This window comes from Dermacentor albipictus, chromosome 5 (assembly GCF_038994185.2).
Source record: "Dermacentor albipictus isolate Rhodes 1998 colony chromosome 5, USDA_Dalb.pri_finalv2, whole genome shotgun sequence".
Lineage (NCBI taxonomy): Eukaryota > Metazoa > Arthropoda > Arachnida > Ixodida > Ixodidae > Dermacentor > Dermacentor albipictus.
In genome coordinates, this window is record NC_091825.1 from 76,387,717 (window position 1) to 76,403,900 (window position 16,184).

A 16,184-nucleotide genomic window follows, 5' to 3' on the forward strand; every position below is an offset into this window, starting at 1 on the left:
TAATTATCCAGCATAGTGCCAGAGACGTTAGGGATACAAAAGAAAACATTGTGGTATCAAAAACAACAGAATATCAAAAACAGAGTTCTGACAAGCGAGAAGGGCAAACCTAGCCCCGTTGGAGGCTGTTTCCAAGTGTGGTATTTGATGACGTCTATGAAAATTCATGTTGCAGCCAATGAACTTATAAGTCATGTACTGCGTCGCACCTGTGTATAAAAGGGCGCATGGAGCCTCTTGCACACAATAATATTTCGTTTGTAGACACCTGCGAACCCATAGTACCGCTAAAATGAATACTATTTTATATGGAACCATAGTCCAGCTCTTCGTTGGCGCCCTTGCCCACTACGATCAGCAAACTACCTACCCAAGAGCCGTGGGAGAACTCCTAACTGTAAGATCACTGATGTATTGAGAGGAACATATATTGTACGGTGTTTTATTATTGATCAATTTGTGAAGAATACTAATTCATGAAACATTTTGTTGCTTGTGCTGGTACTATATATACCTCTCCTCTTGGTAGTTACCGCCTGATGAGGAATAGAAACATAATATTCTTCAGTAGACATGGGTACTGCCAATTGTGCACGAGGAGCTCCTTTTCTTGTAGCTGTCCGAGAAGGATATGCAAGAGGCCTTTCCTCTGCTGTGGTTCACTGCCTCGTCTAATCCGCTGCTGAAAATTTGCGGAATTTAAGGTACGGTTAGCTCACTAAAGCATTTCTGCTAGTTCTTCGCGAGTGTTATGTTATCCCACAGGATATAAAGATGTGCCAGCTGGCACTCTATTCCTGCAACTTGTCTTATTCTCTTAAATATAGCGGACGCAGCTGTAATACCATCTTTCTTTTTTCTTTGCAAAATGGTAGGGACACTGTTGCAAAAAGGTATTTGGGCGTTTTTTTTATATTCTTAAGATAAGGGAGCTTCAAAGTGGGAAAAAGTGTATATGTGAAGGCCATGAATCCGTTCACGTGGTAAAGATAAAGAGAGGATGGGAGAGCCTAGAAGATCCTAAAAGAAAAGGCGGAAGTAAGAAAGGTGTTCGGTGGAATGACCACTTGTTGGGAAACTGAGATCCATTCTGACGCAAAGCAGCAGGGTCTTGCAACTGTGCTCGTGCAGCGCGACTGGCATGAAAGGGAACACATCATCGCTTACGATAGCCGGCACCTGAGCCTCTGAGCGTCATTACCACTCTAACGAGCTCGGGTGTCTAGTGGTGGTCTTAAGTGTCGACTAGTTTAGACCTGTGGTCGCATGCAAGTTAACAATTGTCACAAACAATTCAGCAATCACTTAGACGCTTTTGAAGCAACGCCCGAACAACTAATTCTCACGGTGGATCAACCATCTTCAAGAGCACACGTTCGACGTGCGACCAATTGTAGGTGCTCTGAACCACGCCGCTGGCCCTATTTGCCTGCTGTGTTTGACATAATGAATTCTGGTGGACATCGGTTAGAGTAAACAACCACCTCTCGAAGCTCAATCTAATAGAAATAAACAATAATTTTTACTGAAGCTTATTTCTGGGACGAGCCAAAATTCTTGTATTAGGATCATACATCAGGATGCATTTCAATGGTAGAACGATGTCACTACGCAAAACAGGAAGCATCCTGCTGCAGTTCCACTGTAGAGCCTGAATGATCCTCTTTGAGGACAGTGTTGTAGTAGAAATCACATTCTGCAACTTCCTCGTGTGGAAAATTTTACATGGAGGAAACTTTTTGGACCTATTTGGGGAGAGATAGATGAAGCTTGAATAATTGTCGACTGCCTGCCTTGTTGAACCCCTGCATTGGCATCAATGTATGTGGAAACGTGCGAGCATGTTGTCTCCCAGGATTCGATGAATACTCAGAAGGCTGATGGTTATCCTCTAAGGGAAGCGCAAGACCTCATTTGCATAGCTAACTTCTTTATTAGTTGTTAGTATAGAGGTTTCATGATTCAATACGCGTCTTACCTGTAGAACCTGTGCAATCTAGGTAAAAATCACTTGAGATACACATTAAGAAATGCTCACTAGCGACCACTCTATTGCGGTTGCCGTTGCCATTTCGACAGCGCCGCCAATTATCTGCGAAATGAAGCTTGACGTTCTGTAACGCCAGCGTACCTGCGAGCCCTCTTCGCCACAATCGCAATAACTTCTCTCCTAGAGTACCTCCTTATGTCAATAATTTCTCACACAGGCGTTTTTTCACTGTAGCTGGGCAGTTCGAATAGTCCGTGGGCTGTGATTCATTAAAAAGGCAAGAATTTTCACTTAGGGCAGTACAATCACCGTTAGAATGACTCTCACCAGTTGGGCCGCATCACTCGACCCTATGCATGTGTGGCTCACAGCCTTAGTCGCCTTCTATTTTCAATAGGGTTATTGCGGGGCTTACTTGAATAACCTAGTACGCGATGGTCGTACAAGAATATGCCCTGTGTTCATGCGCCTGCCTTAGTTAGTTTCTTAGCTGTGTTCCTCGAGACTGCGTTAACCGTCGTGTCGGCCAAAGCTCCATGTGATTAATAACTTCTTGGAGAGCTTATACCAGGAAAGGCGGAATGGAAGGATTCATACTTTCTTACGCGTATCACTTACATCTAAAACACATAACGATCCCCAAGAGAAGCGATGAGTTTTTTGGCCAGGATAGCAAAGCCGGGGCAAGGTGACGAAACAAAAGAAAGAAGAAAGGATATATAAAGGAGGTGAGCCAATGGTACATACATGAAATTTTTTTTTTTTTTGAGGTGCGTTTCACGGACACTTGCACCTGTATTTTTGACATGTTGCACAGTATACTGTATTGGTCATTTGGCCAAGCGTGTCGATGTTTGCGTTATAGCGAAAGTGCTAATGCTACGAAAGTGCTCGAGATCCGTTATATGCGTATTTCCATGGTGATCTAAAATAAGAAGACCCTTCCACCACTTTATGCTTAAAGGAATGAGCTAGCGCAAGACAGCGGTAATTGGAGAGCGCAGGGACAGGCCATTGCAGGACCAACCTGATGATAATGACGACCATTATGCTGATGATCATGATAGTCATATTTAAAGGAAAGGTAGCGTATCTTCGGCGTGATGTGAAGGGAAAATTAGATTAGAGCGTAAAAATAAATGGAAATAAAGCTTGCTGAATCCTTGTTTCTGCCAGTTTATAGGCGTTAGGTAAAATGTTTACAAACTTCAGTCACCACCGGGAGAGACCCAAACTTGTCCATAAATTTAATATTTAGTGATAATAATGATGACATTAGTCCCAGTTCGTACCGGAATTCTTAGAAGCATAGGGTGATAACGTGTTTCTATAGGTTCTCTGCGTCCTCATTTTTTCTTGTTTTCATGCGTAACACAGAGCGGATAATTGATTTGCCCTGTGTTATCGGCAAATCAAAGGTGGAACATTGTTTATATCTAGTACAAATACTGTGCATAGAGCTGGTACTGTACCGTATAGTTTTCATCGTGTATGTTATTGCACGCTACGTACAATATGGTTCTTAAAACTTTGTGGAGTTTTATAAGGATATTTTACGAACCACAAAAGAAATTTTCCCAGTATCTTGCGAGAAGTCGTCATGCAAGCCAAGATAAAGTGGCGAGAAATTAAGGAGAACGGCATCGGTGATGCGCGAGCAAAGTTTCAAGAGCGTCAGGTAATGAATCATTTGAGAAATATAATCCAAGCGCTCGGAAGCGTTATACAGGCTTGCACAACTTCACGTGACACCGAGGTCACGTTCGGCGGAACCAGGGGCCAATTTAGGGGCAATGTGTCTAGATTATGCTTTGTTGTTTTATGTGTGTAACTCAAACCTCATCCACCTCCACCTATTTCGTCAGTTAGGTTATCTTGGAGTCCATCACTTACTATCTTCATCTTGGCATGAACATGCCATCAACCCTAAACTAGAATCTGCACATTAGTATCATAATAACAATTCTAACGGCACGCTAGATTATCTAAGTCGAAACTTCCCCTCCGGCTCCTTCCTCCCTCAAACTACTTCTCCACAATATACTAGTCAGAACAACACTTCAATACACGTCTTGCAGATGGGATCCTTCTCCTAACGCTTTCATTACTGCACTTGAACTTGTCCAGAATAACGCCGCTACATGTATCCGTGGCAACTATCATCGCATAGCTGGCATCACTGAAATGAAGAACACACTCGAACTCCCTGCACTTGCTTCTCGCCGCTAACATTCTCGCGTATACTTGTTTCCCAAAATCTGTTATCACATTCCACAGCTACGCTCTCACCTAATGAACCCACCATACTACACGTCTTCACGCATCAACCATGTCAACAAGGTCGGAATCGCGTCGTGTCGTACGAAAACATACCTCGATTCTTTCTTACCGCCTATTTCTAGGGAATTGAATGGCCTTCCTGGATCAATCGCCTGCATTCAAGACCCAGTTAGTTTTCGCGCAATTGTAGCATAAATAGTTCTGACCTTAGCTGTGATTTGAACATGTATTGCTACTTTTCTGTATATACCCTATTAGCTATCATTATATAATAAAAATTCCCTTTTTGCATCGCCTATGTTTCTCATGTAATTTACTCTGTTATTTACCACTCCTCTTTGTGATGCCTTCTGGCCCTAAGTGATGGGGTTTTACTTGCCATACCACATTCTAAATATGAGGCGCGCGGTAGTGGGGGACTCTGGAGGTTTGGACCACATGGGGTTATTTAACATTCGCTTTAATCTAAGTATACGGGTGTTTTCCTATATCACCCCCATTGAAATACGGCCACTATGGCCGCGATTCGAAATCACGACCTCGTGCTTAGTAATCCAACACAACAGCCATTTGCCATGGCAGGTACCTCCGGGCCTCGAGGTACTAACAATATCTAACTAATAAATTAATTAATTATTAATTAATTAATAATAACTGAATTATTATTCGTTAGTATTAACTCATTTAAAAGGTTACACAATAAATGAATATTTTCAGCTTTCCAAAAAGTTACGGAAGCACTGTTCTTTTTTCTAACTTCTCGCTCCTTCCGATGTGCATGTAGTAGGTCTCCTCGGTAGGCTAAACAAGTCACCGTGTTTCAACTTGATGAAAACAAAAATCTTCCTCCATTTCACCCTGTCAAAGTGCATGCACAGTGAAGCTGTTGCTGAGGAAACACACCACCACTACAAGTGACTTACGTCACGCCCGCACACACGTGTCCGGAATGGCAGCATGCATACCCGTTCTTCTAGGCGTCAGCAAAATGAGTAAACGATGATACAAATTATTATACCTCAGAAAAATGCGTGAATTACGACTTACAGACAAGCTGCAGACACAAAAGCTTCGGATTGCTATTCGATAGGGGCGGATCCATCAGCACAGCATGAATCCTCATTCTTGTAAGTACTTCGCCTAGCGCATGTGCGTTATTGAACTTGTTGACTTTCTCAAAGTAAACTGCGCCGGAAAATTCGTAGAACACAACTTATGCATAACATGAACACATGATAGCCCAGGATTGTAATTGAAATATACGCAAAAACATAATCTGTCACGTAGAAACTCCAACACAAAGCCTTCCAGCTGCCGTTTGTTTTTCGTGTGAGGAAAATCGCGCACGTGCACACGAAATATCTCGGACAACTAGAGGCTAACAACTCCGCTGCAAAAGTGATAGGTATGGCATGTGTAAGGGAAAGACAAAATCCTCACATGAATTTTGGTCTATGTGGCTAATTGCGAACACAACAGCTCTGGAGAGTTATAGATGTGCTGCACTAGTTGATAAGAAATTATCCCGCTATAGTCTGATAACCAAAACTGCACTCGTTTCAAATTTGCTTATAATTACGGCAGCGTCAGGGCTGATACCCATGCGTGGACAAATATGTGTCAAGTACAGCCTTTGTAACCCACACAATCGTATCTACGTATCGACTTCACAATTGGTAGAAAAAGCATGACGTTTAGTGTAACGTGCCGCGAAACCCTAATCCTTCATAAATAATTATACACTCTAAAAATAACTACTCAGCACTCGTTTTCTTCCAACTTTATGTGTTATATAGGGCAGCTATGGTGTTGTCCTCACTGATCTAAACCAGGCAGCTTGAGTATATATCGTAGGAACAAGTGGCAGGTACGTATTGGTCATATTGGGACAAAGTAACAAGAGTGTGTGTTCATTACGACTTTGGTAGGGAATTACTTATCTAAGCACTTCAACGCGTTATGCGTTTCAAGAGTGGCGTAGAATATTGCTACTTCTGGGGAAATGACCACAGCTGCCACGTCGAAATTTATCCGGAATTAAAAGATATGGCACGTTGAGCGGGACGCCTTAAAATGGTGTGTATAAACATGGTGATTGACAAGAAAATGTCACTCTAAATTGTTCAGAAATGCACTTCTCCAAAGCGTTAAAGTGGCGTTATCTGTAATTTTTGGAAGCGTTCTGGAGGAGTGTATATGACTCATATTTCTTAGAAGTAAGGCCCATGTTAGAGATAATGTGTGGAGAAAGTTTAATGGTATAAATGTAAACAATACAACCAATTATTGAACGGTCATTTATATATCCTAATTCTGTATGCTCGTTCAAGGCACGGGGTACGTACCCCCGGTGTCCTTCATAATCTAAACCGTATACTATGTACAAATTTTGTGAAAATAATGATGAGGATCTTTTGATAGCCATCAAAATTATGTGGGTAAATTACTGCGTTAGCCACAATTTACCAATGCATGCACTCCGCAACAGGAATGTTTTACGAAAGCCGCACAATTTGGCCCACTGTCCAACAAGAAATACAGATGATTTCTTCCCCTCTTCCCCTTCCCTTACGTAGAGTAGCAGGCCAGATGCTCCATTATCCGGCCGACCTCTCTACAGTTTCCAATCATTAAAATACTTCTTCTTGCAGTTCCGTGGCATGGGCGTCCATTGCATCACGCAGGAGCACTATAGCAATAAAGGGCCCTGTGTCTCGACAGGCCAGTCGCGGAACGGCCACATGGCTGAAAACTCAGCAGATCATTTCTGATGTGCAAGGAAACGAACGTCGACGTCACGTACATTGATTAGGTTGTAAAGAAGCAGTTATTCCGTCGCTCGTAATTATCCTTCTTTGCACCGGTTCTTCTTTGCACCGGTTGCACTATGACATCGTCAGTAAGTGCGTATCAGCATTCCATCGAGCTATTTCATTAATAGCGCAGCAGCTTCTGGGCATAGCACGTTAGTTTCTTCTTCAACAAAGCTATGACGGCCCGAAGTTCGTGATGGGCGTCTCCGGCTCACGTCGCGAGATTTTCTGAAAATTAACTGTTTCACCCGCCGCAATACACTAGAGGTCATGGCGCTTCGCTACTAAGCGCGACATCGCAGTTTGAGCGCGGCCGTTGTGACCGCATTTCGATGAAGGTTAAATTCAGAGAATGGACGTGAACTTCGATTTACGTACGCGTTCAAGAACCCTAGGTGGTAAAAACTATTCCGAAGTTCCCCACTACGGCCTGCAAGTGCATCAGATCGCGGTTTTGGTACGTAAAACCCCATATTTACTTTATTTTTTCGTAAGGTATTTCCCTGTCAGATCGTGTAATTTCTATAAGTGTACTTGACTTATACTATAGTACCTGTGCACCTTATGTGCTCATTAGCTGTGACGTTTCAGTAGCTGTCATTCACTGCTCCATTTACACGCGGTTTCGAAGGCTTGTTACCCAGAGGACTTTCGGGTGACACCTCTATATATATGAAAGTATATGAAGAAAACTTGCCTAATGAAACTTATTATAAAACTGTAATTAGGATTTAATTCTTTGGCAACTAAGTCCAGATCAAGCGAGACTTGAATAGTGAGCCTAAATAAACAACTTTGGGCGTGTGCTGGATTGAGCTGTTCAAACTGCTCTCTAGCTAAAGGTAGGCAGCCTAGCCTATGTTTGGGCATACACGAGATTACAAGCATGTGCGCACATTATACTGATTGCAAGCTCGCTGCGGCGTACTAGCCTGACCAGTGATGTGAATTATTCAATCCCCTCCTGAACATAGTTCTGTGACATTGTGCCAAGCGTATATATATGTTACAATTGGTTTAAAGCTGCTAAAAGCATGTTAGTAGGGGCCCACAGACCCCTCGCTCATTTTAGCAGTAAAATTAAAACTTACGCTGCCACAACACCAATCACACTAAACGAAAGTATTTTTATCCGCCTGTCTTCTAAACTTTATAACTGGTTAGCTTCTCGTTCGTATAATTTCTAGCTAAAGAATGCAGCAGACTCAACAGGTCCTGTAGGAACCTTTGTACATTGAAGCTTTCCGTAAACGCAGGAGTGCACTTCCCATTGATCCTCGTCAATCGCTTATGTTGTGCGCTGGGTTTCACGCTCGCAGTTGAATCGGAGTACATGCTGAGGTTGAGCAGCTCGTTTCACAACATACCTAAGTCGTGCTTGCTCGGAACAGCGCTTCGTTTGTTCCACTTTCTGTTTTTCTGTCGGCTTTAATTTAGGTGGTCTCTTGCCGAACAATGCAATGTATCTTAGAACGCAACCAGCGTTGTCGATTTTGAAAGAGGCAACCTGGTTTTCTGTGCCATTTGTTGGCGGTAGCCAAAAAACGAGACATTCATTTAAGGAATCGCCAGACGTCTGTGCGCAGGAGCGAGTAAGAGCGCGCGCGAGAGAGAAAATTTTGGGGCCCCTTTACTCCTTGAATATCTGACTCTGCGCACTACTTAGGAGGTTTCCTAGCGCGCGTTGTTGGCGTTTTACCCTAGGGGTGCGGCGTTGCGGAGTCAGGTCGAGTTTATTTACGCTCGGACGCTGAATGGTGGCGCGGTAAAATAGGTGCAGCAGCGGGCACTGACGCCAGATTTGGCGACCGCAGTGTCGGACAGACTGTCTCGCACCTGCGGCACTTGTGCTAAGTAAGTCTTAACGGATGATAGCTTTCTCGCTACTTATGGTCATGTACCTTGTAAATAACGCCATATATCTGTCTGTGGTAGCAGTAGCGATCGTAGTAGAACACGGGCCACATATACTGAATATCAAGAAGGCAGAGCGCCTTAGTAACCGCGGTTGAACGCAAGGGGCTCAAAGGCCGGCGAAGACGCTGTCTGACTCAGCAAGCGTCGCAGGCACGAGAAAATCTGTCTGGCGTACCTTCGGAGGCAAAGTTCTGACTGGTGTTGGAGAAGTCGCGGGGTGCGGTAGTGCGGAACGTAGCGTCACAAGTTGGTGGCTGGACGTAAGTGTATTGATTCAATCGTGTGTTTTACTAATTGAAACAGCGTGTCATTATTTCGCATTATTGGCGGCACCTCGAGGACACCCAAGCGGTAACGGGAACACCAAAGCTAGAACCCGGACTGTGCCATAGGTTGGGTACGGCGGAGGCCTGCGCGTGTCAGGAGCGTAGAAGATCGGCTGTCCGCTATCGTGGACAGTCAATGTTTTACGCGACTACCCCCTCGCATGCTTCGGCTTTCGCGGCCCAAACCCCCGGGCCACCCCACTTCCAGCTTTTATCCTCCCGCTACCACTTGGGTACAACGGAGATCCTGCGCCACCTGCATTATAACCCCTGGTGCTCCCCCGAGGCCTCTCTTTGCGGGTTACAAGTGCCCTTCTGGAGCAGTGCTTGTAAAAAATACAATCTATCGCCGTGACGAATAAAGCGACCTGCGACTCATACAACACCAGTTAAAAGCTTGCCCCTCCAGACACAGTGATCACCAAATGGGGCGTCCGTGCCCACTGCCTCACGACGCGGCCAGCCACCGGCGGAGCGTGAAGAAACCCGACCGCACTCCGCAATGCCGGCATGTCTAGGAGACACACGCATGGAACACGCTCTAAGAAACTTCCTCCGTAGTGCCTAGGCAGAGTAATATATTCAAAGAGCAAAAGCCCTCACATTTTCCCTCTCGCGCCTGCTCTTACTCGCGCCTGCGCAAAAACATCTGGTGATACCTCAAATGAACGTCTCGTAGCAATTCGGGGATTCTTTACGAGCAGCAGCACCACCACATCTAGGTGCCAGCCACGATCACTCATAGAGGTATTCGATGAAAACAATGAACATGCAGCGGCAATATAGGGCCAGGAAATACCTCGGGTGAAAAAAATATAAATACCTTGGGAATGGGAAAACAGAATGACCAAGTTCAACGAGATCATCAACCATTACAAGATGCAAAGATGCACTTATCCACCACCCCATTCACAACTCACTCAGTCGCAAGGTGTCCAGTGGCGACAACTGGAAAGAAAATCATACAAGAGTCGGATAGTAATGCACGATATTTATCCAGACATAAGAGCAACATACAGATGGAAAGTGTGTGGCACCAGAGCTACGCTGGAACACATGCTATCGGAATGCCAGAGGCAAATACGGCACAATGAGAGCGAATCCTCCATCAACAGCCTACGCGCGCGATGGCAGGCCGCTGTGCTCACCTCTAACCTGGAAGAGCAACTCTGGGCACTCCAGCGGGCCAAGGAAGCCGCCGAGAGGCAAGAACCTTTGGCTGTAACCTCGGAGGGTGCCCCAGCCCATTAAATTGCCGGATGCGAATCATTCTGATTTGAAATGAAGCTTTCTCGCTCACTCACCTTCGTATATAGATAAACGAAGGCATAAGATATATGGAAACACAGGAAAAAACAATAACAGTAAATGGGAAGAAAAATGCAGCCATAATGAGAAAGAGAGCGCTATGGGGTTACAATAGTACGAAGTGCTCCGGGGTATGTGTAAAGGTGTAACGGTTCCATGACTTTTGCAAATGCAGTTGTTTGCTTGAAATCATGGGTATCAGCAGGACTCGATGGAAACCAAAGGTCAGTAGGACGGCTCGCCCTGGGCGCTCACGGGAAGACTACAAAGGAAGCTGTGCAGGGTGATATGGACTGGACTAGTTTTGAATTGAGGGAAGCTCACAGTAAAACTGATTATGAAGAACGACTGAGGAATATGGAAGGAAGTAAATGGGCTGGGAGAGTGTTGAGGCATCTGTAGAGGAAAAACGTTGATTCGCGTTGGAGGAAAAGAATTAGGAAACTTGCCAGCAAGTATACGGCATGTAGGGTGAGCAACACAGCAACAAAGAAGGTCAAGCGGAAAGTTAAAGAGGCCTAAATAATCACATGGTTGGCGGCGATGGAAAAGAAACGTGCCATGAATGACTACTTAAGAGGAAAAATTGAAATCAGGAAAGAAACAATTAATGATAACTCAAAGGGAAGCTCATTACTTTTCGAAGCGAGTTCAGGGTACCTTAGAAAACGCATTTAAAAGCGAGATATAAGAAGAAAGAAGGAGCATGTGCTTGCTACGGTAAAGCTAGGGAAACGATGGAGCATGTATTATTAGATAGTGAAGACATCAGCCCAGCGGTCGATCTAGGCACCACTCGCCTCCTTGGAGCCCTTGGGTTCCACAAAAGCAGGGGAAAAGGAAACATGTCCGCAACAGAGATGACATAGAGGCGATTGGAAGATTGCTGGAAGAAAAGTAGGGAAACGACAAAAAACAGAGACGTACAACATTAAAGTTCACAATAGGGGTCCATAAATTTGTATGAGGGAGGTCATCGCACGTTTTTTTTTTTTTTGCTTAGGGAGGACGTTAAGCAGTATAGTAGCAAAAACTTGGTGGCGCCTCCCCCCCCCCTTCCAAAGGGGACGCTCACAATACCCATTCATCCAGTGGCGTAGGGCGGTTCGCAAAGAAAGCATCCATTTATTAAAGTCTTGGTGCTGCCGAAGCCTCTGAACATAGTACAAAAACAAGCACCGTACTCTTATAAGCCAATCATAAGCATACATTTCGGCAAGACGGCACCTTTTTCTTGAGCTGTTTTCAGCTGTCCTCTGAGCCAGCGGTAAAAATTTTGTATACGGCCGCCGCCCTAACCCTTCACCGTCTGGCCTACTCCCACCAATAGAAGCAAGCGCGAAGCAGACTAGTAGCACCATCTGGTTTTACCTTCAGGAGGTTCTCGCAGTAAACCTTTCATAAAAGCAACCGAGATAAAGCTTGGTAGAAATGGGCCAGCATTATGGATGACCCGCAATTGGAGTTAAAGGTGTGGACGTAGAGCAAAGCCTTTATTAAGGTTTATTCCCAATAGCTCGAAAGTGTTATATTCGGCCGATGTTTCAAACGAGTTTGACAACAAATAAGTTATCTGCAGGCACCATCCTGAAGTGTCAAATTTATTTCGACGCAAATTAAGACTTGAACACAAGTGCATCAAACAAGCACACTTATTAGAAACCGGGTGGTGATTTTTTCAGCTTGTTCTCTTCTGTTACGGTACCTCGCGCCCGTTGGAATACCATGGCATACAGCCGCGCATACGTTTTGCCACATCCAATGAGCGGCACGTAGAGAAAGACGAAGATCTCGCGCATTCCAGAAGAGAAGACGAGGTCCCGGGCTAATTGTTTTCAGTTTGCATCAAATTAAAGTGCCATGCCCTGTTTTTCCACTTCCTGGCGCTTGTGAATCGTGACACTGGTGGAGGTGCTGGGAGAATCTTTGGGACGCCAGTCAACAGCCCGACATCAAGCCCAGAACATTTTCCGAGTGTCGAAACACCCGTTAACCGCGCCTACTAGCCGTAGGCCTTCTAGTCCTAATCCAAGAGTTTGGTTCCCTACCAGGAAGTAGGCCTGTTACCAAAAGTGCCCAAGACATGGCAGACCCAGGCCCGGCACAGGTGACTCTTTTTACTCCTCGATCTTTGTGAGCTTCCTCGGCAATGCCTACGATGATGCAGAAGGCCGGCTCGAAGAGTACGGGCGTGTTTCGAAGTATAATGAGTGGCATGCTAGACAGATGCTATCCAATGTGTATTTATCTCTCGAGTACGGAGACCGTACGTGGTTCGTAAATCGCGAGGGAATCAGGCGAAGCTCGGATGAGTTCCGCCGCCAGTTCCTCCATACGTTCGGGAGCCCCGAAAAGCTAGACCCCGCGCAGCCTCATCTCGAATCACGGATTGAAAAGCCGAATGAAACTGTTGCAATATTCGCTGAGGACATGGCTCGTCTTTGTCGTCGTGCAGACCCCGATATGTCCCACGCAAAACAAACTCGGCCACCTTATGCGCGGCGTAAAGGAGCAGCTGTTTGCCGGTCTTGTGCGGAACCCGCCGACAAGTATCAATGAATCTATTAAGGAATCGAATGCCATATAGCACGCGTTACAGCTAGGCTGCCGCCAGCATGATCACCTGAAGAGTTTCACACCACAACGACTGGACTATCAACTGAGCTTTATTAGAATCGGTGTAGTTACAGCAAGGCCAGCAGAGCATGCGCCAATGACTGTAATGACCGCCTGCGTGAGCACCACTCCTCCCTGGGGTCAGATAACGGTGCAAACTTGCCTCGCCATTGCAATGAATGTGGTTGTTACCCTTTGTTCAGCAATGTAACAATTCTTGGTAGGGCCAAGGGCAAAGAAGAGCGAGAAATCCTGGAAGCGCCAAACCTCAATTTATCAGGTGACGACTGCGTTAGTACAACCTCGGTGCACTTACTTGAAAAAGAATTTGCATTTCTAGGTCCGTCACGATAGAATTGATTCATGTCTTTTCATGCTCTGTGACTAGCGATGATGCGGTTGCGCATGCTCTGCTGGCCTTGCTGGGATTACACCAATTCTAATAAAGCTCACCTGAAGAGCAATGGCCTGGCAAGCAACGCTGCAGTGACAGTCACAGATAAGGCTTCGTTGCGCCGGCTGATACACGAAGTTGTTCAGGAAGAAATTAAGAAGCTCACTGCCACGCCAAGTGAATGCACAGCTGCGTCGGTGACTGAAGCTGTGCGCCAAGAAATAAGGCAAGCGTTTCCGACGCCCGAGGCACACCCCCAGACGTGGCAGCCTAGCTACGCATACTTTATTCATTTTTTATTATATATTTCTTTATACATACGTACTGCAGCCTCAATGAGGCCATTGTAGAAGTGCGATGAGCGACAAATATACATTTACAAACAAGCTTGCGTGAATTGTTTCAGTGGTAGTGAACGGATGTTGCCCGGTAATGAATTACAGACTTCAAATGTTGATAAAAAAGAACTGTGGAATCAGTGTGGGCAAAAAATGTTGAAATATTTAGAGCTTGGGAACTCTTAGTACATAAGGATTTAGAAAAAGTGAAGTAGTTATGTAGAGAGGAGAGGCGAGCAGAATTCATTAACCTGTGAAGAAATTTTTGTCATTGAAGGTTGCAACGCTCTGCAAGAAGAGTGAGACCAAGTAGCGGGAGATAGACGGTGATAATTCCTTGTCATATCTGCTACAAACAAAACGCACTGCCTTTTTTTGTACTGATTCTAGTTTTTCGACGTCACAGTTATTGTATTAGTTCCATACGACGCAGCCAAATTCGAGGATGGGGTGAATGAGGGTTTATGTGGAAGAAGTTTAGTTTCTTGAGGAGCAAGAGGCAGCGTATGATGTAAGTAACCTAGTATATTAAGTGTCTTGTTACAAATACCATCAATGTGTTTCGACCTCGACAAATCATGTGTTAATAGGACACCTAAACATTTCAATTCGAAGACCCTAACTAAAGTAATATTGTTAAAGGCATAGGCAAAGAAGGAAGGGCATGAGCCTCGGGTAAAAGTCATGGAGGCAGTTTTCGAAAAGTTGATATTAATTTGCTGTGCTTTGTACCAGTTACTGAACTCAGCACAATAATAGATAAGGACAACATGATCATTATGAGATTTATTTGTATGATATAAAACGTAATCATCTGCAAAAAGGCGTATTTTAACTAAGGTGTGTTGGGGGAGGGAGTTCAGTAATATAAAGCAATAATAAAAGAGGACCCAGTACTTAGCCTAGCGGAACCCCTGATGAAACAGGCATCAAGGAAGAGTTAGTAGAGTTCAAACATACATATTGCGAACGCTGGAAATAAAAGTCTGATAGCCAGCCAACCTAAGATGCATTTCTTTAGTAGAGGGAACAGCTTCTGCATATGTTCAGGGTGTGAGACAGTGTCGAAGGCCCCTACAAACCCCATAAAAACACCATCATTCTGACCACCTATATCTAAAGACCTGCTCATATCATGAACGAATTCTGTCAGTTGTCTTCTATTCCTAAGGCCACGTTTAAATGCATGCTGGAAAGGGCATAAAATTTTGTTAGTTGCAGAAAATCCCATAATATGTATGAAGAAAATGTGTTCGAGTAATTAGCATGAGTGTAATTGTCCTGTAGTTCATCATCATCATCATCAGCAGCAGCAGCAGCAGCAGCAGCCTGCATACGCCAACTGCAGGGCAAAGGCCTCTCCCATACTTCTACAACTACCCCGGTCATGTACTAATTGTGGCAATGTTGCCCCTGCAAGCTTCTTAATCTCATCCGCCCACCTAACTTTCTGCCGCCCCCTGCTACGCTTCCCTTCCCTTGGAATCCAGTCGGTAACCCCTAATGACCATCGGTTATCCTCCCTCCATATTACATGTCCTGCCCATGCCCATTTCTTTTTCTTGATTTCAACTCATCATCATCATCATCATCAGCCTGGTTACGCCCACTGCAGGGCAAAGGCCTCTCCCATACTTCTCCAACAACCCCGGTCATGTACTAACTCTGGCCATGCCATCCCTGCAAACTTCTTAATCTCATCCGCCTACCTAACTTTCTGCCGCCCCCTGCTACGCTTCCCTTCTCTTGGAATCCAGTCCATAAACCTTAACGACCATCGGTTATCTTCCCTCCTCATTACAAGTCCTGCCCATGCCCATTTTTTTTCTTGATTTCAACTAAGATGTCATTAACTCGCGTTTGTTCCCTCACCCAATCTCCTCTTTTCTTATCCCTTAACGTTACACCTATCATTCTTCTTTGCATAGCTCGTTGCGTCGTCCTCAATTTGAGTAGAACCCTTTTCGTAAGCCTCCAGGTTTCTGCCCCGGAGGTGAGTACTGGTAAGACACAGCTATTATATAGTTTTCTCTTGAAGGATAATGTCAACCTGCTATTCATGATTTGAGAGTGCCTGCCAAACGCACCCCATGCCATTCTTATTCTGACTATTTCCGTCTCATGATCCGGATCCGCCGTCACTACCTGCCCTAAGTAGATTTATTCCCTTACCACCTCGAGTGCCTCGCTACCTATTGTCAA

General features: G+C 44.9%; 1 long non-coding RNA gene across 1 annotated transcript in view; it reads left to right on the forward strand.

Moving 5' to 3' along the window:
* Positions 1 to 265: 265 nt before the first annotated feature.
* LOC139059900 (uncharacterized) overlaps positions 266 to 16,184 on the forward strand; it is a 71,800-nt gene continuing 55,881 nt past the window's right edge. The window contains exon 1 of the long non-coding RNA XR_011514492.1: positions 266 to 397. This is a non-coding gene — a long non-coding RNA (uncharacterized lncRNA). The remainder of the gene's footprint in view (positions 398 to 16,184) is intronic.